This window comes from Thermobia domestica, chromosome 9 (genome assembly GCF_964235325.1).
Source record: "Thermobia domestica chromosome 9, izTheDome1.hap1.1, whole genome shotgun sequence".
NCBI lineage: Eukaryota > Metazoa > Arthropoda > Insecta > Zygentoma > Lepismatidae > Thermobia > Thermobia domestica.
The window spans coordinates 178,956,608-178,980,062 of record NC_137462.1 but is presented as its reverse complement, the minus strand read 5'-3'; the positions used below and the strand labels follow the sequence as shown (position 1 = coordinate 178,980,062).

The 23,455-nt window shown below is 36.3% G+C and overlaps 1 protein-coding gene across 3 annotated transcripts in view; it reads left to right on the top strand.

Moving 5' to 3' along the window:
* The window catches only part of LOC145660470 (uncharacterized), a 164,159-nt gene that overhangs the window by 52,799 nt on the left and 87,905 nt on the right, over positions 1-23,455 (top strand). The gene's annotated exons all lie outside the window — the stretch shown is intronic.

The window sequence follows — 23,455 nt, the reverse complement described above, 5'->3', positions numbered from 1 at the left end:
TTTACAATAAACTGAAGGTGCCTGCATAGAAAAAAATGTTATTTAGGTGGTCTGGAAATGGGGGAGGGCTATTCCACTGATCCTCTGCGATTAATCCATCGATATTTATATCGATTACATTTTCGTATTGAATGATTATAGGCTATCACTTCCTTTCATTAAAGTACAAATGGTTATCAAGATAATGGAAGCATCTATAGTTCAAGCACGAAAAATGTATGAGATAGTAACAGTGATGAACTCGGTGCAATACCTGGTTATTGTGAGTAATTTGTTACGTAGTCGTGTGTAACACGGCGGGATAAAACGGAGGCAAGTATTGAAGCGGGCAGATGGTGATGATGCAAAATGGGTCCACGACAGTATGTGATACCTCAGCACGTAAATTTAAGGTAATTAGGGTTGCCCAGAAATGGGTAGATCTGGACAGCTCTGGGGAGGGGGGGGGGGACGCTTCTGCTATCTCCATCTCGCCTCCAAGAAATTAAAGCTGGCGTCGTCATAATTGATTTGTTTGTTACGCATTTGTGTTCATCTATCATGACTGTTGACTCGCGAACACTTCACCTTCGTTATCGTCACATTTCAGATACTCAAGAATACCAACTAGAATTTGGAGCGTTGGTTGAACAATGCTTCGATAGACATCTCAGAATTTAGTATGCGTTGCGTGTGTTCAGTGTTCACTGCTGATCTTACAGCAGTTAATATGTTAAGGTTTTCATGTTGTTCACTTATAGAAATTAAAAATTGTACATACTTTGCGTCAGTTAGTGCTATTATTCTCTTATATTTCACTTCCTATAACCTGGAAACATTTTCAGAGGAAATATGCCCTCGAAGATAGCTCGAGTTGTAACTGCATGCTTGCCATGTTTATTTTCACCGTGTATTTAATGAATGCCGCTTTTAATGTTTACTGCGAAATTCGTAAACAGTTTTACACACCATTATAAAAATGTACAGGCGTTTATACAAATAATAATAATAATAATAATAATAATAATAATAATAATAATAATAATAATAATAATAATAATATTACAATGCAAAAGTAACAAATGAAGGTGACTAGCAGCGTTTACAAGGGCTGGGATATCTACATCCATTCCTATTGTGGCGAGCTGCAGGTGGTGTGAAAGAGAAGAATCTCCATGGCAGCTTCTGAAGCGATTCTTCACAATTTTCATGGTAGAAAATGCACTTTCACACAAATAAGTACTATCAAACGTTGACACTCTTTTCCGACCAAACACCAAGATTTAGGGAAAGGTGTTACCGTGAATTCTCTTGACTTTTTGTTGTACTGAATCGCTAAATAGATGCCTTACTTCGAAAGAAGAGTGGAAACATTAAAAGAATGAATAAATATAAATGAAAATAGTATCAGTAGTAACAATCGTAAATCGTGAGAGCTTTGTAGGCTGCAGAAAATGGCTTGGCGGGCCGCATGTGGCCCTCGGACCGCCATTTGGACAGCACTGATTCGACATAATCAGATGTATGAGAAAGTTTAGGAGTACTTAATATTAATCAGGTTTTAGGGGTAATCCTGTCTTTAGTGTCTCGTTTTCATTCGCGCGATTGAAATATATCTATCTCTTATCGAACATTCTCAGAGGTTTTTTTGAAGCTTTTGTTTTTTCTGTTTTTATTATTAGTATTCTGTTAGTTGCATTTCATGTCATATGTTTAGCATCTTGTTATTTATACCTTTAGATTTTTAACAAACACTCTGTTTTAATTTCTTTGTTGTTATTGAGCTTGTGTTGAGTTCACACCTTCCCATTTTTCTATATTGTTAACGAGAAGCATGTGTCAATCATTGGCCTTTTGTGACGGTAACAAATAGCTTTGGTGCTGACGTCCATATTTAGTCTCTTTAGTCAATTAATCAATCAGTCAATCCTCGCTGACTTAACTGAGTGCTACAATGGGTGGAGTATGATCCAGAAGAAGCATCCATTCCACGATGAATCAGAGCTCTACTGCAGAGTAACTATTCCCATTCCATATTATTCACATAGCTTTCATTATTTAGATGAATCATCTGTAATTTGAGTTTTGTAAATAGTCTGTTTGTTTTTTATCGTAATTATTCATGTAAACTGTGATAAAGACAAAGTTAATATGTTATGTACTACAAAATTTCCGAGATATATAATACTAGGTTGGTGCGAATGAAATGTCTGCTTTGACGTCTGGAGGGAAACTCATCTATACAATACACGGACAGGTTAAAGTCATGAGTCTAACATCACAAACTTAGTACGCGTAAAGACAGACAGGAGGCAGTGTATTGTGGAGCACGAACTTACGAAAGTGCACCTTAGTGTGATATGCTTTTACAAAGAGCTTAATTGGAATTATAATATTTGTAAGTGAATGCATATTTTAAGGTAGCAATAGTGTTGGTATCCATTTTACCTTATTAGATATTTAAAAAGAAAGATAGTATTTATTGCTTATTAATTATTACAAGTAATTTAATGTGACAAGATGCAGACTTTAGGAAAGAAAATATGCTTAACAAGACAAATCGTAAAGAGTACTTTAAATTGGTCTGCATGATTAATAGTTACTTTAAAATTTTAAAGTAATTTAAATACATAAAAGGTAAGCCTTGGGAGACCACCAATAGAGATACAATTCTCAAAAAGACATATTTATAAATTAAAGGTAAAAAGAAAACTTACAATGTAAATAGCGGTTTCTTAAGTTCTCTCATGTCTCTGAATATTTAAGTCCTGCGAAAACTTATTATGAGAGAAACGTCCATGTATGTGTCCACTCGAGTCGTAGTTTTCCAAGACGACGTATGAGATTGAGTGATTGAGTGATCAAGTGAGCAAGTGATGTTAAATGTATATTTTTCAGACTATTTATATGATTCTACTTTTTTGTGAATAACATGTTTGTCTTGAGAAAATCCAAGAGCTTAGCTACGTCACTGTTATTTTGTAAAGTATTTGTGTCCTTGGATTTTCCGTTCACTTTGTTAAAATAAACTTATTTTTCTGCCTGAGTACACACTCAAGAAAAAGTTCGGATTTACATACATAGTAAAAATTTTAATATTTCAACTAAATGAAATTAGTTCCTTTTTTGATTATACAACACACAGCCAGCTCTTCTTTTTGAAGAAGTTCTCTTATTTGTATAATACTTTATCAAATTATAAAGAGAACGTCTAGTTACTTTAAAATTTTAAAGTAATTTAAATACATATTAAGGTAAGCCTTGGGAGACCACCAATAGAGATACAATTCTCAAAAAGACATATTAATAAATTAAAGGTAAAAAGAAAACTTACAATGTAAATAGCGGTTTCTTAAGTTCTCTCATGTCTCTGAATATTTAAGTCCTGCGAAAACTTATTATGAGAGAAACGTCCATGTATGTGTCCACTCGAGTCGTAGTTTTCCAAGACGACGTATGAGATTGAGTGATTGAGTGATCAAGTGAGCAAGTGATGTTAAATGTATATTTTTCAGACTATTTATATGATTCTACTTTTTTGTGAATAACATGTTTGTCTTGAGAAAATCCAAGAGCTTAGCTACGTCACTGTTATTTTGTAAAGTATTTGTGTCCTTGGATTTTCCGTTCACTTTGTTAAAATAAACTTATTTTTCTGCCTGAGTACACACTCAAGAAAAAGTTCGGATTTACATACATAGTAAAAATTTTAATATTTCAACTAAATGAAATTAGTTCCTTTTTTGATTATACAACACACAGCCAGCTCTTCTTTTTGAAGAAGTTCTCTTATTTGTATAATACTTTATCAAATTATAAAGAGAACGTCTAGTTACTTTAAAATTTTAAAGTAATTTAAATACATATTAAGGTAAGCCTTGGGAGACCACCAATAGAGATACAATTCTCAAAAAGACATATTAATAAATTAAAGGTAAAAAGAAAACTTACAATGTAAATAGCGGTTTCTTAAGTTCTCTCATGTCTCTGAATATTTAAGTCCTGCGAAAACTTATTATGAGAGAAACGTCCATGTATGTGTCCACTCGAGTCGTAGTTTTCCAAGACGACGTATGAGATTGAGTGATTGAGTGATCAAGTGAGCAAGTGATGTTAAATGTATATTTTTCAGACTATTTATATGATTCTACTTTTTTGTGAATAACATGTTTGTCTTGAGAAAATCCAAGAGCTTAGCTACGTCACTGTTATTTTGTAAAGTATTTGTGTCCTTGGATTTTCCGTTCACTTTGTTAAAATAAACTTATTTTTCTGCCTGAGTACACACTCAAGAAAAAGTTCAAATTTACATACATGGTAAAAATTTTAATATTTCAACTAAATGAAATTAGTTCTTTTTTTGATTATACAACACATTAGAAAAGACAATTGGAGTAAATTTCCTTTAAGACTTTAGACTGGAACAATCTGTACAGTAAGCCGCAAAAAGAAAAAAAATTACTAACAGTTCATTTTGGCTACGAATGACGAATGAATGCTCAATCGTAAACGGTAAGGAGAATGATTGGATCGTGATCTCTGCTGGTAAGGTGGTCTGTGGTGGGAGTGATCCATCAAGTCTTTCTCGGGCGAGCTCAAACCATCAATACAGTTTGTTACAGTGCTGATCTCCATTAAATACACCGCAGACTTGTTGGCAATTATTCAACAATGTTCAAAAGACATGGATCCTCATTTTGCACGACGATGCTATCACGCAAAGGACGATGTACAGACTTCCCATTTATTGTAGTATGATACTCGTCCTCTCCCACTGTATTCTCCCGATATCTTTTCTGACGACATATCACCTCTTCCGAAATCTTGATAACCCCCTGGAGGGGAAGACGTTCCCTGATGATTGGGCTGTGCAACATACGGTTCATAATTTAATTGCATCGCAGACTCCAGACTTCTTTCGTCATGGAATTTCGTCTTTAGTTGAGAGATGGAAAAAGTGTTTGGTTGCAAACAGCGACTATTTTAATCAACCAGCTGTTGTTTTCATAGTTTGGGCCTTTGGAAATGACGCATCTGAGGCGGCATTTCATTCACCTCAACCTAATATATGAATGGCAGTAAAAAAACAGGCTATGACACACACAATCCTACGGCATAAAAATAAGTAACGTGTGTACAATTGGTACATGGATGTGGAACCATGATAATACAGTGGTGGTACTTGAGGTCCCTAGTTCGATTCCAGCTCGCGGCATAGTGGCTTTGTGGTGGACAAACACCGTATATTTTCCGGGTTCCCCCATTTGCTCCCTTTCCTGATTCCACAGTTTCTTTCATTATTATTATCTTCCTTAACGTCGAAGCATAATTATGGAACGTTAAAAAAAAAAAAAAAAAAAAAAAAAAAAACATTGGTTACGGGCACTGGTATCTGGTGGAAACCTTGGAAAGCGCAATGTCAGCTTGTATGTGCACACAACCTGTGTGTTGAACGTACTGGAATTAAAGTACGCAATATATTTGTTCGTCCAACATCAGAAATGAAAGCGGACAAAAAACAAAGGTGTGATGTGCTTTTTGATTGCTGAGGGAGGACGCGAAATTTATGTTACGCATGGCTGCTGTGTACAACGAACACAACACGATATGTATACATGTGCTGAAGTGACATATGAGATTGCAAGACTGACGTGTACCAGTGCAAGAAGATTCCCCTCAAGAACAGGCCTTGGTAACGTTATTGCTTACATTAGGGATTTGGGCTATTAAATCCGTCAACATCTTTCTTTTATTCCAGATCTCTCTCCACGCTATTTCCATATTTTTTGAAGACCTGAAAGGAGAGATTCATGGTCATCCGTTTGCATCGGAGGATGACGTGCGTGACTGGGTTAAAATGTTGTTTCGTTCTCAGTCCACGAGCATTAAGGATGAGATAGACGTCTCTTTTCCCAGTGATATCAATATATTAACAGTGGAAATTGTTTTTTAGGTAATGCATGTTTAATGACACCTTTTGGCACCTGACCAGTTTTTTTCATTCGATTGCCTCATATATATATATATATATATATATATATATATATATATATAGGTCGCTGTGTATAGTGGATGAATTTTCAAATGAGAATTTTCAGTAAGTGAAAAGGAAACAATGCGTATAGGTGTAACAGTTGAAGAGCATTATTTTGCGTTAAAGATCTTTTTAACTTCGTAGTGGCCAGTATCAGGCTACTTTTTTTTTTATACAATCACTTTCGTATTTGTCATTTAACAAGGGCTCTTGTTAACCACAAAACTCTCTTCAGAGACTATTGTTATGCTTCACGAAAATTTGAATACGCTTGCCTAACCATGCTTTTCTTCTGAGTATGATTTATTTTTATCATAAATTGTTCTGTTCGTTTCCGTAGTACGAAAGGCGTTCAAAAAGTTTTGCACAATGGACCATAACTTTTTTAATAGTCACACTAGGACCATGAAAGTTTGTGTGCGTATACTTGTTTTTTTATTTATGTACATACGCATGTTACTCAATATATCCTCTATCTGCTGTGACACATTTAGCCTACTGTTCTGTCGATACCGTAAATGCACTTTGGTAAAAGCCTAGACGCTGATGATTATGCCAGTTTCACATATAATGAGTTCTTGGTCACTGGCAAATTGCCTATTGTAAAAGTAAGACTTCAGACGACCAAACAAAAAAATCGGACGGGGTTTAGGTCCGGACTATGAGGGGATCGAGGAACCACTTTCCATTCCATACTTCTGATTTTCTGCTATGTGCAATTGGCAGAATATGTTTGTTTCTGTTTACGCGTAAGCAGGTGTGGCACCCAACGGGTACAAAGTTTTCTGTAACCTAAAGACTGTGTAATGTTAGAATACTGCCCCTCCTCCCCCCCCCCCAAAAAAAAAATTATCCTCAGTAAGCTGTCGTATGGTCACACATTTGTTAATGTGGTCTTTTTTTTTTTAACGTCGTTCACTGCAATTGATCAGCCGTACCGTGTTGGTCCAGAAGATTGAAATCGTCACTATGGAACCTTTGTACCCATTACTGGGTAATGCTGCGGTCCAATGCCTCACTCCGATATACACGAAGGAATTTATGTCGAATGGATATGGTTGAGTAATTACTGGTCTTGTACAGGAATTCAGTTCCCGACCGTTGGCGGGTGTAGCGGCTATCTACTTCCTTCTCCATTGTGGGCATATCTGTAAATAGGAGAAGAAAATTTGTTTCACAACTTCAGCTAAAGGACACAGTCACATGCACAAAAACATATGGTCTTAGTGCAGCTATTAAAAAGAGTTACAGCCCATTGTGTTAAACTTTTTGAACGCTCTTTGTATAACTTTTTTTTTTTTAAGCCTTTGACTCCAATACTATTTATAAGAAACAGAAGAACAACATAAAATGCTTCTAGAAAATTATACCGTGTATTTTATTGCAACTTCCCTTAACACGTAAGAAAATTAAATTGGCTTCTTTTCAGTGATGAGACTATTTTGTATATATATATATATATATATATATATATATATATATATATATATATATATATAATATGGTGGAAACACTTCGGAATTCCCATCAGAAATTCATGCATGTTGATCGATAAGGAAGTGATTATAAGTGCATTCACACAAGAAAGAATTTTCTTTCTCAACTCACACAAGAGAAGGAAAAAGTTCCCAACCCTGTTCACCTAATTTAACTCCACCGAAAGAGCTGTTTCTTTCATGTGATGTCTCTCAAGCAAATCCAGTGTTTGTTGAATCACAATCTTGATTTTAATACTAAGTTTTTATTGCTTTCGGTCAGAAAGGGGAAATAGTTCTTAAATGTATGTTCGGCGAAAACAGAAAAACAAGCAAGCAAGCAAAAATAAAATTAAATAAAATAATCATACGCAATTGTTTGCAACTGTGTTATTACTTGATATAAATGTACATATAAAAATATTAATGTTCTGCCCCAGCAGTACGCATCTCTTCCTAGTGCTTGGGCACAGTCCCACTAAATTTACCTTTCTGTCCCATCCCCGCAAAATATACAGCAGACTACTTCACTTGGTAGCTTCTGCAGGGTATCTATCGGTCACGAAAGTCACGAATGTCACGAAAAAGTCACGAAATCAGAAAACGGTCATGAAAGTCTCGAAAAAGTCACGAAATTTAGCTTTTGGGTCACGATTTTTTTTAACTGTGCAAATGTAAGTACAGATTGGAAAGTTTTGTTCTATAAAACGTCAAAATTCACCACCAAAAATGTCTGTGGTCGGCTTTAGACGCTACCAAATCGCAACCAAACTACGTTTCTATCACATGGATGAAAATTCGGCCTAATTCGTACCCAAATTCGCTCTTGAAAATGTTAGCAAAATTTTATGATTTGGTAAAGAAAAGGTCACGAAAAAGTCACGAAATTTCATTTTGGAATTTTAGTAGACACCCTGTTCTGCCTCCTGTTTTTTAAGCCATGTCTGCTTACACCTCCCGCTACAATTTTGTTGTTTTGATCAAAGAGGAAACCTTTTTAGTGTATCGTCTCACGATCTTTCACCGAGGCTAAGAGAGGAGGAGATTATGGTAATAAATGAAATAGTAGGATGAAGAAAGTGCGAAGAAACGAAAACCCAAAGAAAACCAGCACACATGATGCTTGCCCACCACGAGATCGGGCTGGTGGCACCTGGAATCGAAGCATGGACTCCACACATTAGAAGTTAGTGCTCTTGCTGAGCTACAGCGTCACCTTGAAGAGAACGAATTCTTTGCTGTGACAGTTATTTATTTTAAATTGTTATTCATGCTCAACTCACTTTCACAGTTAGCGGTCTTAAAGGAATCAGTATGGTACAATTGAAGTTCGATTGTGCTATTTTCAATGACAAATTTTGCCTCTCATCAAAAACCTTGTGGCCACGTCCAAAGCCCTAAAATCCGTCTGTGGGCACCTCTGTTCAAAACAGAGTTTAGTTTATAAGCGTCCAGTCGCGAACATTGAAAAGTGATTTTGCCTGGGCTTTCGTCCAGAAATTTTGTTCGCAGAAGAAAATCAAAATGTTAGGAGGATGCAGTTGGACACAAGAGTAGCATGTAATCGCAATTTAATTTACATTAGCTCAATAGGAGGGAGCAGGTGTCTCACCTCCGGGAACGTTTTACCCCCTTCATCCCGGAAGTATGCCTGGAAGGTACACAATTTTTGCGTAGAATAAAATACTTATGCATAGAATGTTAGGGAATGATAATCTTGAACATGCTATTAGTCTAAGAACATAACAGTGTTGCCGGTGCATGTAAGTAAATGTTTTATCATGATAATTTCAAAGTTTCTTTTTCATTGTTTTCAGGAATTGCATAATGTAAACAGATCCTTAACACACCATTTGATGCACTGAAACATCAACAGTGTTGCCAATTCAGAATGTTAATTTATGAAAACTACGATTTCCGTAGTTACCCCTTACAGTGGCCTCACCCGATTCGTTATCGGTGGAAATGATTTTTTTTTCGATTCATAGATTCCAAGCTACTCCAACTATACAAACTGAAAATTAACGACATACGTATGAGTTATGAGTCAATTTACGTGATTTGTTATATATATATATATTCACCCCTTCGATTACATCTGGCAACACTGTGTGGTTCTTGGTGTACTTCAATCGTTGCTTCCTAATTTAAAAATACATGCATGAACAAGGCTTCATTTTGGTAAAACCGTGATTTGTGTATCGCTTCCGGCTCAAAAGTTTTACTATCCCGAACTCCGGGTTGCATTGTATATTGGACACCTTGTATTTCCACAATTGAAATGGTGACCAAAAGTATGATTTGTTTTGTAGTTTGAATAATGATTTCTTTGCCGGAATTATCTTTCAACCTGACTTTTTTGCTCCTTTTGTCAATCACTCCTTGAAAATTGTCCAAGAAGGAGCAACCCAAAATTAAGTCAGTCCTTAGATATTTTATTACAAAAATTGGGACGTCAAAAATTCGATTCTGAATGTTTAAATTGAAATTTTGTACACCCTGCACAGAAAATTTATTTTTGCCGGCAAAGGCGCCCAAAGTTAATCCTGAATGTGGCATTAACTTAGCAGATGGATTTTTTTGCTTCAGTTTTCTTTATATCTCCCAGTCCATCAGGTTCAATTCACTACCGCTGTCGATCGTACAAGTTAACGTGACATCTCCTATATCACCGTTTACTATCGGAGACGATGAAAAATAATGTTCACTAACTGGCTGTAATATTTTGTCTTCCACTACAAAATTTACATTAAAATAAACTGATTGTTAACATCGGAGACTTGAGAAAACTCATTATTTCCCAACGGTATTAAAATTTTAGTAATAGTTTCTAATCCCTGATCAACTGTAATGGGGTCTTCGTCCTTACTGCAGCCATCTTTCCTCATTTTCAAAAGTGACTGCCCTTCTAGTTTTCCGAGGTCGGAGCCCGTCTATCTTGGGTGGCACTATTTCCGTTTACGTTTCCTGAATTATTTGTATAAACTGAAGTGTCGTCATTCGTCTCGCTACTTCGACCGGAAGTATTTTCTAAAGACTCATGCCTATAGTTCGAATTTCCGTTTCGACCACTACGCCACCTTCGTTGGAAGTTACGATTTCTTCCTCTTTTGGATTCAAAGCCTTGATTGTTTTATGTATTTTGACCATTTCGATTATTTTATTATTACTACCATTTCCTGAATTATTTCTGTTTGTACGTTGACTATAGAAATAACTAAGAAATCCTGTTTGACTCCCACTCTCTACTTATCTTTATTTTTGACAACTTTAGCCTTTTTGGCGGGAAACCGTCTCGCAGGCGGTCTCAAGTCGCTAGCATGTGCGTTCGCGTGAGCCAATAGTGCTGCAATCTTAGCCATCAATTCGTCGACGTCTGAACACGAGCTTACCATGAACAACCGCGAATCCTCAGCCGGCAAGCAACCAAGTAAAATGTCTTTTTAATTGGGACTGGTCTGGCACTACAGTTATGTTGAAATAGATCTCAATTACATACCAGGTGATCTCAAGCAATGTAGAAAATTTTGACTTATCAAATCTTAAAGCTTGCAGAGCTTTCTTGTGAATGCGTTCCATACTGGCAGAGCAGTACTACTTCTTAGAAAGTTTCACAAAATCTTCATAGGTCTTAGTATCTCGTGCCACTAACTGAAACCACGCTTCTGCTCTCCGCATCAAGCACTTCGGTACTATTAATAACTTTTCGGCGTCAGGCAATCTATATGTATTAGGACATCGTTGCAAATTTCGCAAGAAAGATCGACCTGCACCTTCAGTCACCTCTTTAGCAAAATTCGGAAAATCTTTAAGACAGACAGGTTTTATGACAGACAACGAGAAACTAGGGGAATTTTGTAAACCGCTGTTAGATGAAAAGAAAAACAGGTTAGAAGCTACTGGTTGACTGTCAGACTTTTAATCTTGCCACTACCATTGAGATTCCACATTCGGGGTTGTCCTTATAAAGGAAGGCCCGCCAAAGTTTCCTAAGTTAGCCCTCTCATAAATCTTGTTCTGCCAATTACCTGCCATATAATGATAATTACTATTACTACTTAACAAAGGAGGAGTTGACACTAGTGTATGATTATCATTAATGTTGTACACGAAAGGATTATTACTCGGTATACTCCTACTTTAATCACTTGTTCTAACAAACCTAGATTCAATATTCACGTGCGCTGTTTTCCTCGGAATTTCGTGATCTACCGACCTGTCACTTTTGCTATTCTCAGGTACCGTTAACTCTAGATTTTCTAATTGCTGTTTTAATGCTGACACTTCACTTCCCATTTCGCATTGATACTTTTCTAACCTTTCATTTATTTCGCGATTCTGTGATCTCAGCTCGCTCATCGCGCTCTCAAGTCTCTCCTGATTACTCTTAATTTTTTGTAAAGCAATATTCTGTACTTCTATCTTTTCAGGTAGCAAACACTTATCCTAAAATTCAAGCCTATTTAGGATTCCCTGCATGTTATGTTCAAATATCTGGATCCGTGATTCATTATTCTCAACCTTCACACTAACTATCCTAACATTATCTATTGATTTCTGGCTTGCCACTCACAACTTCTCATGAGTTTGTATCTTTACTTGCTCAAATTTAGAGGCTAGTTGCTGCACTGTTATAGCAGTTCGCCAACTTAGGTCTGGACGTCATTAATTTGAGCACCAAATTTCTCAAACCTTTGGTCTATTTTCTGATTAACCTGACTCACCTCCTTACTACTGACTACCTCATGACTAATTTTATCCATCTTATCAAACATTGTCCTCATCATTAGCATAAGGCCGTCATCCCGTGAGACAGGCGACGCAACACCATCGTCTCGTCGAACAGGTGACGAAGTCGCGGTAGGTGCATTGCCGTGAATATCATTATCAATCGTAAACTCTTTGTTTTCCTTTTCGGGATCCCCATCGTTGCCATTATTTGGCTTAGGTTGCTTAGCTGCCTCGCATCCTGCACATACCCAATGGTATGAATCTGCGGTCACTAGAGCAACCATACTAGAGGTATTCTTACGAGAGGTCACACTCAAAATGAAACCAGTGAAGACAGCTCCCACACTTTATGGCTTTCTCTGCTCCTTCATTAATGTCACCTTGATGGGCATTATTACAGCACGCATATTCTTTTTGCTGAAAACCCGAACAACCTATCCCCATTGGAGCGACTTCCACGAGATGCCATTGCAAAATCGGTTTGTATACACAGAAAAAAAAAAATAAATAAAAAAAAAAAAGACACAAAGATGTTCACTTCCAGAACACTATATATGTATACAGAAAAATAACCTTATGAAATATTTCCATTCAAGCTTCCAGCCCTAGTACCGGAAAACAAAACTCGCCCCCATCTCTCTACTACATTCTCCACATCACCTACTAAAATTAAAATTTTGATTTGTCCACTATTATAATTTCACATTACTTCTCGAGCAGTACTCAGACGAGAAAATTATCCTAAGGCTGGGTACGCCAAAATTATGTATTGGTGCTTTCTTCCTTTCTTCAAAGGTTTGGTCTAGGTTGGATATATCCCTGGGTACTGAAGGTACTCCAAGCTATCCAACTATAAACTTTAATTATATTTGCACAACGAAAAAAAAAAAAAACCTTCGATAAATCATAATCTTTCTGTCGTTCAGACAACTCAGGAAAGCACCGTAAATGTTATAATAAAATTCACGTTTGTCTACTTACATTAAATCACTTGCAGCATAGTAATAATTCGATTTATAACTAAAGGATATCTTGATTTCATAATGCAATAACCATTACTTTACTAGGGGACAAACCAAAATTTATTAGGATTAGGATTTAGATTTGTAGGCTTTCGGCGGCTTCTATGGCATTTAGCCCGTCACGTTTGAGGGATGACATCCCTCGGCGAGCATACTATCCAGGGAAAGGGAAGGAAGGAAGCGGCCTGGGACCTATCAATTAGGTACCACCCCGGCATTTGCGTGGTGTGAATGAGGAAAACTTCATTCAGGAGAGCTGTCTGAAAAAGCGTTTTAACTTTTTCGACAGGGTACCCTCACTGGGGGAATCGAACTCGGGACCAAAACCAAAATTCAGTTATAAAAGAACTACAGTGACAGAGCTTCCCTTCATGCACGGGGAGAAAAAGACTGAAACACTCTCAGAAAATTAAAAATAATTTAAAAATCTAGGTGTTAATTTTGTCTTAATTTAGTTCTCAGTTCAGTTTGATCTTTTCAATACGATAGAGCAAATGTTAATGCACTTCCTAGGTTTCCAAAGCATAATTTTGTCAAGGTTAAGGTTAGTTAATTTTGTGCAATATGAACTCAGTTAATCAAATCTTATAGTACATATTTTCCAAAAGTTTCGAAGATTTCGAGTTACGTAGGATAAAGCACAATTCCAATTATATTTACTTGATTTACAAACAAAAGCGAATTATTAAGTTGGCCAAATTAATCTTTCGCTCACAATTTAGTAGTAAATTTCACAATTAATTTCAAACTTGTATTACATCACTCATATAGAAAGGGAATGGTAAAATTCCTAGGCCTGCTGACGTAAAATAATGATGAAAAAAAAAAAAAGAACTACTACAAACTTTTACATCATAAGCACTACTATGGTTCACAAATTTAAATACAATTCTCACCCAATAGCTTTCTTAATGGCGAAGCACCCTATGAAAGTAGCTGCGTGGAGATAGAGAATGACTGGGCTCACAGAAACACACTGAAGAAGTCAAATATAATTTCTTTCGAGCGGGCAACTTGTCCGTCTCAGGCGCAACACATCTCTGAACACTCTTCAGGTACTTCACTATTTTGCCAATAGCCTCTTAAATTTCAGCTTCTCGAGTCTCACTTACTTATCACACGAATTTTCGACTAATTATATCTGCTAATTATTATTTCTTTACGCTACGGGTGAGAGTGAACAAGCTTCATGTAATTCCATTATTGAAAGCGTTTACGTTATGGTTTAGGCATCGGGGCTTAAAAATTGAGTTCTAAGGGCAAATCATGTAACAATTTGTCATCCGATAATTTTTGAATATATACTACCCATCATTGATTAAAAAATGCCGGATGAAAAAAAAAAAAAAAAAGAGGGGAGGGGAAGAAAGCCGAAATTTTAGCCTTTTTTATTACACACTATAACTCCGTAACCATTGGAGCTAGAGCATCCAAACTTTTTTTATTTTGTTTGTCTAATTGTCTTCTACAATTTTTTCTAGTGCATAAACTTCCGAAGAGAAGGAAGAAAAATACCTTGAACCTGAACCATATACAATCTTGTCTTCCTGCAAGTATATAATCCTGATAATTAAGTCTGTCTATAATCTAATTAAAAATATCCAGTTGTCATATCAGTTGAGGGACTTTCGGAAAATAACCCTTGTCAAAACACAAAATTTCTCTGAAGAATGAAAAGAGAGCTTTCTCTAGTATACAATATGAAACTGCTAATCTGTTTCTTTATAAGTGTCTCTGATACCTTCTAAAACATGCACAAATATACGTCTTTCTATTAATTTTTCTGAAATCTTGTTTCGACAAGGGTTGTTTTTGCTACAAGTCCTTCGTTTTATGTACTACAATGGTACTAAGCAGAATAGAGCAAGAACCAGATTTCAAAATTGCCTTCAAGAGAGAATCATAATCAATTTTCCACCCACGTTTTTTAACGTTTAAACTGTTAAATTTTATTTACAGAAGAAGCACTTGCCTATTATTAAGATTGTGTGCAGTTCCTATAATACAATAAATAGAGTCCGGATTTTTATGTAATATCAACCCCCAAAATATGTACATAAATATGTAACAACAATCGCTTAAAAATGTAAGAAATATGTAATATTATGTAAGAATATGTAATATTGCATATTTATGAAAACGTAATATTAACACGCGTATGAGTATGCAATATTTAAACGAATTATGAAAATAAAAAGGAAAATCTACTACACTTTATCCTGCTTAATGCAAGTCCCCTGTCACAATTCTCGGTATCGCGGCCAGAATGTTTCCTGTATCTATTAGCTACAATAGTTAAAAAGGAAACTAAATGTGACCTCGAGTGACTTAACCACACCTGATTGGACAAATCCTGTAATAAAGATTTTATTAAAGCAAGCAAATTACAATTAGGTATCATTCACACCAGCACACAATCTTAACACCTGAAGTGAGTGAAGGTGGGTAATCAGAGTTATAAATTTTATTTATAGAAATTCAAAAAAAAAAAAAAAAAAAAAAATTGTCAAATTAAAATATTTAATGCAATTCAAATTCTTTCAAAACAATTATAATAATTAGGTTCCAAAATTCTTTCAACAAATCCTTAATAGGTCCTGAATTTCAAAGGTGGTGTTCAAAAATTTAATAGAAAAACCTTTACTCTAACAATTTCAGTTAATTTCGCAAGACAGAGATCATTTACAGTAATTTAGATCAAGAACGAAGACAACACTATCAAAACTCTCAAATCATCAAAATTTAAATGTTAAATTGACTTCTATAATTCAAAAACAGCAAAAGTAACAACCACGTCAATTAATTTATCTCACTGTAACAAACTGGTATCATGACTTTCGTAGTAGCCTCGTATGTTTATTAACAATTTACTTCTGAACTATTTATTTCTATTTCTTAATTAGGGTATATGCGCCGTGATAGTGCAACTAAAATACTATTCCACTAACTACAGTACATTTAACTAGTATAAATACTTCACACTTACCATATCTCAGCAGGAAATAATAGTTACAAAAAAAAACAGAGGTAGTTACCATTCTCATCTCCAGATCCTCTTGGGTTTTAATGACTTTTCCATTACAATACCATACCATACAGTGCAGTGCACGCGAATATTTCAATCATTTCAAAATTTAAGAAAAAATTATTCGGACGGACGGTATGTTCTAATTTTAATCAAAATTTATTTATTTTGTTTCAAATTTACATTCCTAGCCTAGCCAAAAAATCCAGGAAAACTAATATAACAGTAAATGCATTTAACAGCAATTAATTAGTTAATTAGCTAACTAATGAAGTTTTCATTAACAGCACTGTAAGAATATTAAACTATTTCCACAGCATGAATTACCTATTTATATTTTACTTTAGTTCTTGAGAAACTGTTACACCTTTAAAAAAGGAAACACAGATTAATTTAAACCCTATCTTAATTACGGTAATTACGGTAATTAACAAATATTTTTACTAAATTACTTTAGTCCTTCAATAACTATAATCACGTTATTAGAGACGGTTTAGATTTTAAAATTTAATTGACTATTTTCAAATTTAACGAAAAACTGAAGTAATTAGGAATTTAAATTACCGTTAATTAGCAACGAAGTTTAATAATGAACAAAAAGAAGTTATGGAAATCCTTCTCATATTAGTTACAACGAGAGTATGCAATTTAAGGGTGGAATTATAACACTTGAATTTACGTTTTACTTTTTTTCCCCATTTATAGTTGCCCAATTAAATTTCTCACTCGACCTCCAATGACACAACGAAAGCAAGACCAGCACTAGACACGCTGACTCATTACACGTGTTCCGTCTTTCACATAACTGCATCGGAAGTTAACGTATTTTTCAGCCTTTAAAAGGGTTTAATACGGAAGTCTTTTAAAAAGAATTAGACCTTTTTAATTTCATTTCATTCACTTGCTAAATACGTCTTCTTTAACACTACTTCACACACTTGAAAAACGACAAATACAAGTAACATTATCACTTTTAAACTGATTCAACTTTAGAGAACTTAATTAGACTCTTAATTTAAATTAAGACTTTTAAAACTCTGAGTAATTTAGCACTAAGTTTAGAAGCACAGTTATAATTAAGGCACTCTTCACTAATAATACGAAGCACAGCTACATCGAACACTTGCACCACGTTTTTTACTTTTTTTCTAAAAAGAACAACTTTCGGCGCGAAGAAATGTAAGTCGAATACTTGAGTCCAACCCGTGTTGGCTCAATAAACTACGAAACAGTTATGAGGCGCAGCGGATCAGAATGGCATATATAAGAGCAAGACTCTCGCTACTGCGCAGAGCCCAACTCATTACATACGTCACTCTAGAATACTGCGCTAAACTGAAGTGGTTGTGAATGTTAAAAAAAAAAAAAAAGAAAAAGAATTGATTCCCTGCCGTATTACAAGTATTACTAAGTTAACATATAGACATATATACATCATTTTAAAGCTTTTTAACGATCTTCGCAATGAAAGTATTCTCAATTCAATATAACAATGTACAACAAAATAATTCTTCAAAAACAAATTTTTAAACTTTTGTTACCTTTTTAAAAAAAGAAAACAAAAAGAGTAATTTCATAATGAACATATTAACAAAAAATGTAACGATTTTTCAATCGTTACACCCCCAATGAAGAGAAAGGCTTGAAAAGCTGAGACAGCCACACGTCACTGACATGACTGATTGCAGGATAATAAAAATCAGACGCGAATGAAGATGTAAATCGGCTAGAAACAGGAAAGCCCCGAGAAAAGCAATGCATTCGGCATTTGTACGTCAGAAATCTCATGTTGTGTGGTGTGGTCCCGTTTCAAATCTAGAACCTTTTACACTAAATGCGCATCCGTCACTACGGCCCAATCTTGATGAATTATACGCAATATACAAATTTAAATACTAAAAGCAACTTAAGACGAAATTTATTGTTTTATATATATTTATTTCATGTAAGGAAAAGCAGTCCTATATCTTTTAAACAATATCAGCTAAACTATGATTGAAGAATATTTCCACTAATGAACAATTTTAATTTGAAATAAAGACTTACAAAAGATGTGCCTGCAGTACAACTTGTGTTGTTGCACAATGGGTTACAAGGTACATTTCCAAATGATCAGAAGTAAAATTTTGTCGGCGATCGGATAAAATATTCTTGTATACAGAGAATGATCTCTCCACATCACATGAGGTAACAGGAGCGTATTTCAACAGGGAGGTGTAGTTGGGGAAAATATCTTCATGGGAAGGGGGGGGGTCTCGTTTCACCACTGAGAATCTCACACACTGCCAATAGGCTGTCGTAACCCGGGTTTCTTTCCAGCACTGCATTTAGTTTCTTTCGAACTTTTTCTCTGCATTTCCACACACACCTTGCAGCAGTCTCTTTGCATCCTCTATGATTTCCATGGATTCCGGAAGAGGCCACCCAACAGTCTCTAGCGTTTTAATGCTTGTAGGTAGCCAACCATAATTGCTGTCTATGTATGCGATATCACACGCTACTTTTGAGTCATTAAACAGTTTCTGAGCAATGCCAACTGACACAGCAGACTCCGATTTAAATGAATGAACAACAGGCTTAATTTTTTGAAAATGTTCATTGTAGAAATGTACTTCCTGTATCCAAGTGCCCCATCACGTTAGCACAGGCTCCGGAGGAAGTGGCACGTCTGTCAGTTGATCTCTGTAAACTTGAACACGTTGTGGCGCCTTAACAAACATTTTTTTGTGAAAGAAACTAGTTGATTTACTTCGCAAAAGTTGTCTCTCACCTCTTCAGCAACACGCTGAAGAGCATGCGCCATACAGGTGAAATGAATTAAGTGAGGGTAAAAAACTGTAAGTGCTCTAGCCGCTTTTAACATGTACGCTGCACTGTCTGCATAGAGAACAAAGACTTTTTCTTCCTGAACTCCTCCCGGCCACAACACTTTAAGACCATCGTTTATAAAGCGAGCAATTGTGGAATGATTCGTGCGTTCCAGCACTTTACTCGCAATAAGATAGGATTAGATGGAGCACCTTCACTTAACTTTCCAATCACTAAATTTGCTACATAATGTCCCAAAATGTCTGTTGTTTCGTCCAAAGAAATCCAAATATATATATATGAACTACCTATTTCTGTCCTAATGGTATCTATAGCTTCCCTATAACAAACTTCGAGATAACACTTTCGGAGAGTGGATTCGTCAGGAATTCGACGCCCGCAGTACTTCCCCAGAAAAGCACGGTATTTTAGCACTTGGACTTTGTTCCAAGGAATGTTTGCTGCTATCATTGCTTGGCACAAGTCTTTGAAAAACTTACTCACTGAAGTATCTTGATGCATTTGTGTCAAGATTACTTTTTTGCAAATTTTTATTTCTTGCATGGAGTGCACTTCGCACTAAATGAGATTTCGTTGAACATCCAATTTTTTTTATCACGCACTTGGCACATCACTTTACCGTCCGTAGTAAATGCATCGTCGACAGTTACCCACGACCGCAATTGCGCGGATAAAGTTGAGGCAACCGGAGCTATTTCTAACTTCGACGGTCAATACAGAACATGCTGTTCGCAACTGTAATACTAGAGTACTGTCCTCCTGTTATTCAGTTGAACAAGCGAAGTTCTTTGAAAGCTTAGGTTACCTGCTATGATATTGCCATTGTTGCCAGCTTCTTGGAACGAACTCTTGCAGTAAATTCCTGGAAGCACACTAGCATACAGTTTTAACTTGAATTGCAGGATTTGCATTCATTTTTTTCCTGTCCGACCTCCGATAACAATCAAATAGACTTCATTTTAGGAATTTCCTGACCAGTCGCCTGTCAGGCACGTGATCTGTCTTCCTCCAGAGTTGAAAATAAAGGGCGCTGCTAATGTACCTCGGGGGAGGATTTTTACTTGTTTTTTCTTATATTTCTTTTGTTATCGGCGAAAATTCTGTGAAACATGGTTTGACAAATAAAAGAAAGAGAGAGATATATTTCCCTTTCGGTAAAGAAACGAAAAGATACACATGACAAAATTAAATCTAGATGCAAGCGTTGCACAGCTGAAGAGTTTATTTATTTTTTTTTAATTTTAAATTAAAATTTCAGTAAACGCAAAATTTTAAGACAGTTGTATGAAAAAAAAAAAAAAAGTAGAAACCATAGAAATATGTAATATTGGTCAAAATATGTAAAAATATGTAATATGAAACTTGAGTTGAAGCACACTACAGGTGTGAATCACAAACATTTAAGGATTTGACGAACCTACAGATGAAGGAAAAAATATGTAATTACATACAAATCCGAACATTAACAATAAATTTGTAATAAGAAACGTAATAGAAGGAAACTATATACTTAAGAAATCTCTACACAAGAGAACAAATTATCTGATTTCTAGAATTAGTTCTCAATAATGTTACGCCACCCTTATATAAAGGTAACCAAGAAAGTTCTGTTGCTTTTACACCCATTCCCTTTGAACATCGATGTATCTCCTAAGACGTACCTGGAAGATCAAAAATAGTTCCCATCAACATCGACCACCTCCTGCCAACGTTTTAGAAGGCCATGGATTCCATCGCGGTAGAACTTGGTGGGCCGTGAAGTGAAGAAAGTATCAAGTGCATTTTGCACCTCTACTAGGGATTTTGAACTGGCGTCCTCTATGGTGATTGTCCAAGGAATGGAACAGCTGACAATTGACGGTGGTCGGGGAAGTATGGCGGATGCAATAGTGTTTCCCATCCAAGGCGTAGAATGGTATCCCGGTTTATCCTAGCTACATAGGGCTTAGCGTTGTCCTGTATTAGGAGGACCCCTTTGCGATTCAGAAGTACTGGCTTCAGAGTTTCAAGTTTTTCTTGAATACGGCTCAACTGCTGACAGTACACAGTCGCATTGATCCTCTGATCAGCTGGTAGCAGTTCCCGATGCACGATACCGCGAGCAGTCCACCAAATACATAAGAGGACCTTCTTCTGGTGCAGTGCTGGTTTCGGCTGTTTTGGATCCGGTTCATGGGATGCTTATGAATGATGACAGCGCCGTGGAGCTTCGTACAGGCCCCACTTGTCATCACATGTCAACAACCTGTCCAGAAATGGCTCATTCCTCAGACAAGACAGAAAAGAAACACCGGTATCTGCAAGCGTTGCCTTCTGGCCTAGAGCCAAATTATGTGGGACCCATCAACCCAACTTGTAGTGCTTCCCAGGTTGATGGAGGTGCTGCCGAATATTTTCTCCACTCACACTAAATTGTAGTCCTACTGCCTAGTTCCTGACATGTGTGGTCACTGTTCGCCCCAATTGCAACCTGAAGATCTTCATTTTGAACATGTGTTGGTCTTCCGGCAAGTAGTGCATCTTCAAGTGTTTTGTTACCGTCGTTCAACTTGTTAAACCACCGCTGCACTGCCCGCGTAGTCACGACACCCTCACCAAAGGCCTGGCATATCTTCCACCCTGCTGCAGCGGCGTTTGATCCCAGTTTCAACTTGTACAGCATATATGACCTTATGAAGCTCTGTGGAGGTCCCATGTTCATTCTGTCCTTACACAAGTTCATGGTGTAACTGAACTGCCACAACCAGGTAGTATGTTGGATATACCCACACCAACAACTGGCCTTCGCCTTATTTCCATTCGCATTCAACTCACGATGTGAGGGCCAATTGAACACAGACCTGCACAAAAAACGACAGAACTTTCTTGGGCACCTTTATATTTCAAAAAAGATAAAGAAATTTGAGATGTCTTTAATGTACCATTCAGTCTTCTTCATCACTCGGTCCATTAACTTACATTGAATTTTTATACTCGCTCGGACAACTGCACATTGGAGTGCACAAGAAACCGCGATTCTTACACTTGCATTTCAAACTTACTCAAGTTTCTGACAGCTACACATCATAATCTCTAAGAAGCTTTGGGAATATCTTTGAGTGTTTTCAGAATTGGTCTCAGAGTTTCGTCCTCCAAGTACCATCCGGAGTCTTCTGACCTTGGTAGATCAATCTCACACTTACAGCATTTCCCAAATTGCTGTTTATTAATAGGATATCTTTATATGTTGCTTCAGAGCATCACTAGTTGGAGGTAATCTCTCCAGGCTGCATTTTTCTAAAAGTAGGAGCCTAGCTTCATCACAGATCTTCGCATTAATCTTGAGGAGCTTTGTGTAAAACAGTCCTGCAGATTCAATAGCGCTTGCTAATAAAGAAATCTGTCCTAAGGAAAATGAAAGATCAGTTTTCTGACATGATTAAGTAGACAGTTCTTGATCTTTGATGTTACAACTGGATATGACGTTATGTCGTATCCCAGTGGAGCGTGATAAGCCATTATCTCTCTTCTCATTCTCAGATAACTGGTGGCAGAAGTGGTAAGCTGGAACAAGCCTTCTTGACTTTGGAATCCCTTCATCATGTACATTCTGTACAAGAAATTCTGTCGTAATGGTGTACAGCAGCAGCAGGAATACATTGGTGTGTCTGTTCACCACAACAATTCTTTCTGAATTGTTATTCAGAGCATGAAGTATCTTTCTAGAATATGCTTTTTCATGCTCCCTTTCAAGATTTTGAACATCGTTCTCGCAATTCGATTTAACTGTTTTTCACAAAGCTCCTCAAGGTTATGCGAAGATCTGTGATGAAGCTAGGCTCCTACTTTTAGGAAAATGCAGCCTGGAGACATTACCTCCAACTAGTGATGCTCTGAAACAATATATAAAGAGATCTCATTAATAAACAGCAATTTGGGAAATGCTGATAAGTGTGAGATTATCAAGGGCAGAAGACTCCGGATGGTACTTTGAGGACAAAATTCTGAGACCTGTTTTGAAAACACTTGAAGATATTCCCAAAGCTTCTTAGAGATTATGATGTGTAGCTGTCAGAAACTTATGTGTGTAAGTTTGAAATGCAAATGAAAGAATCGCGGTTTCTTGCGCACTTCAATGTGTAGTTGTCCGAGGGAGAGTAAAAATTCAGTATAAGTTAATGAACTGAGTGATGGAGAAGACTGAATAATACACTAAAGACATCACAAATTTCTTTATCTTTTTAGAATATGAGAGTGGCATAACATTATTCAGAACTAATTCTAGAAATCAAATAATTGGTTCTCTTGAGTAGAGATTTCTTAAGCATATAGTTTCCTTCTATTGCGTTTCTTATTATAGATTTATTGTATTATAGCAACT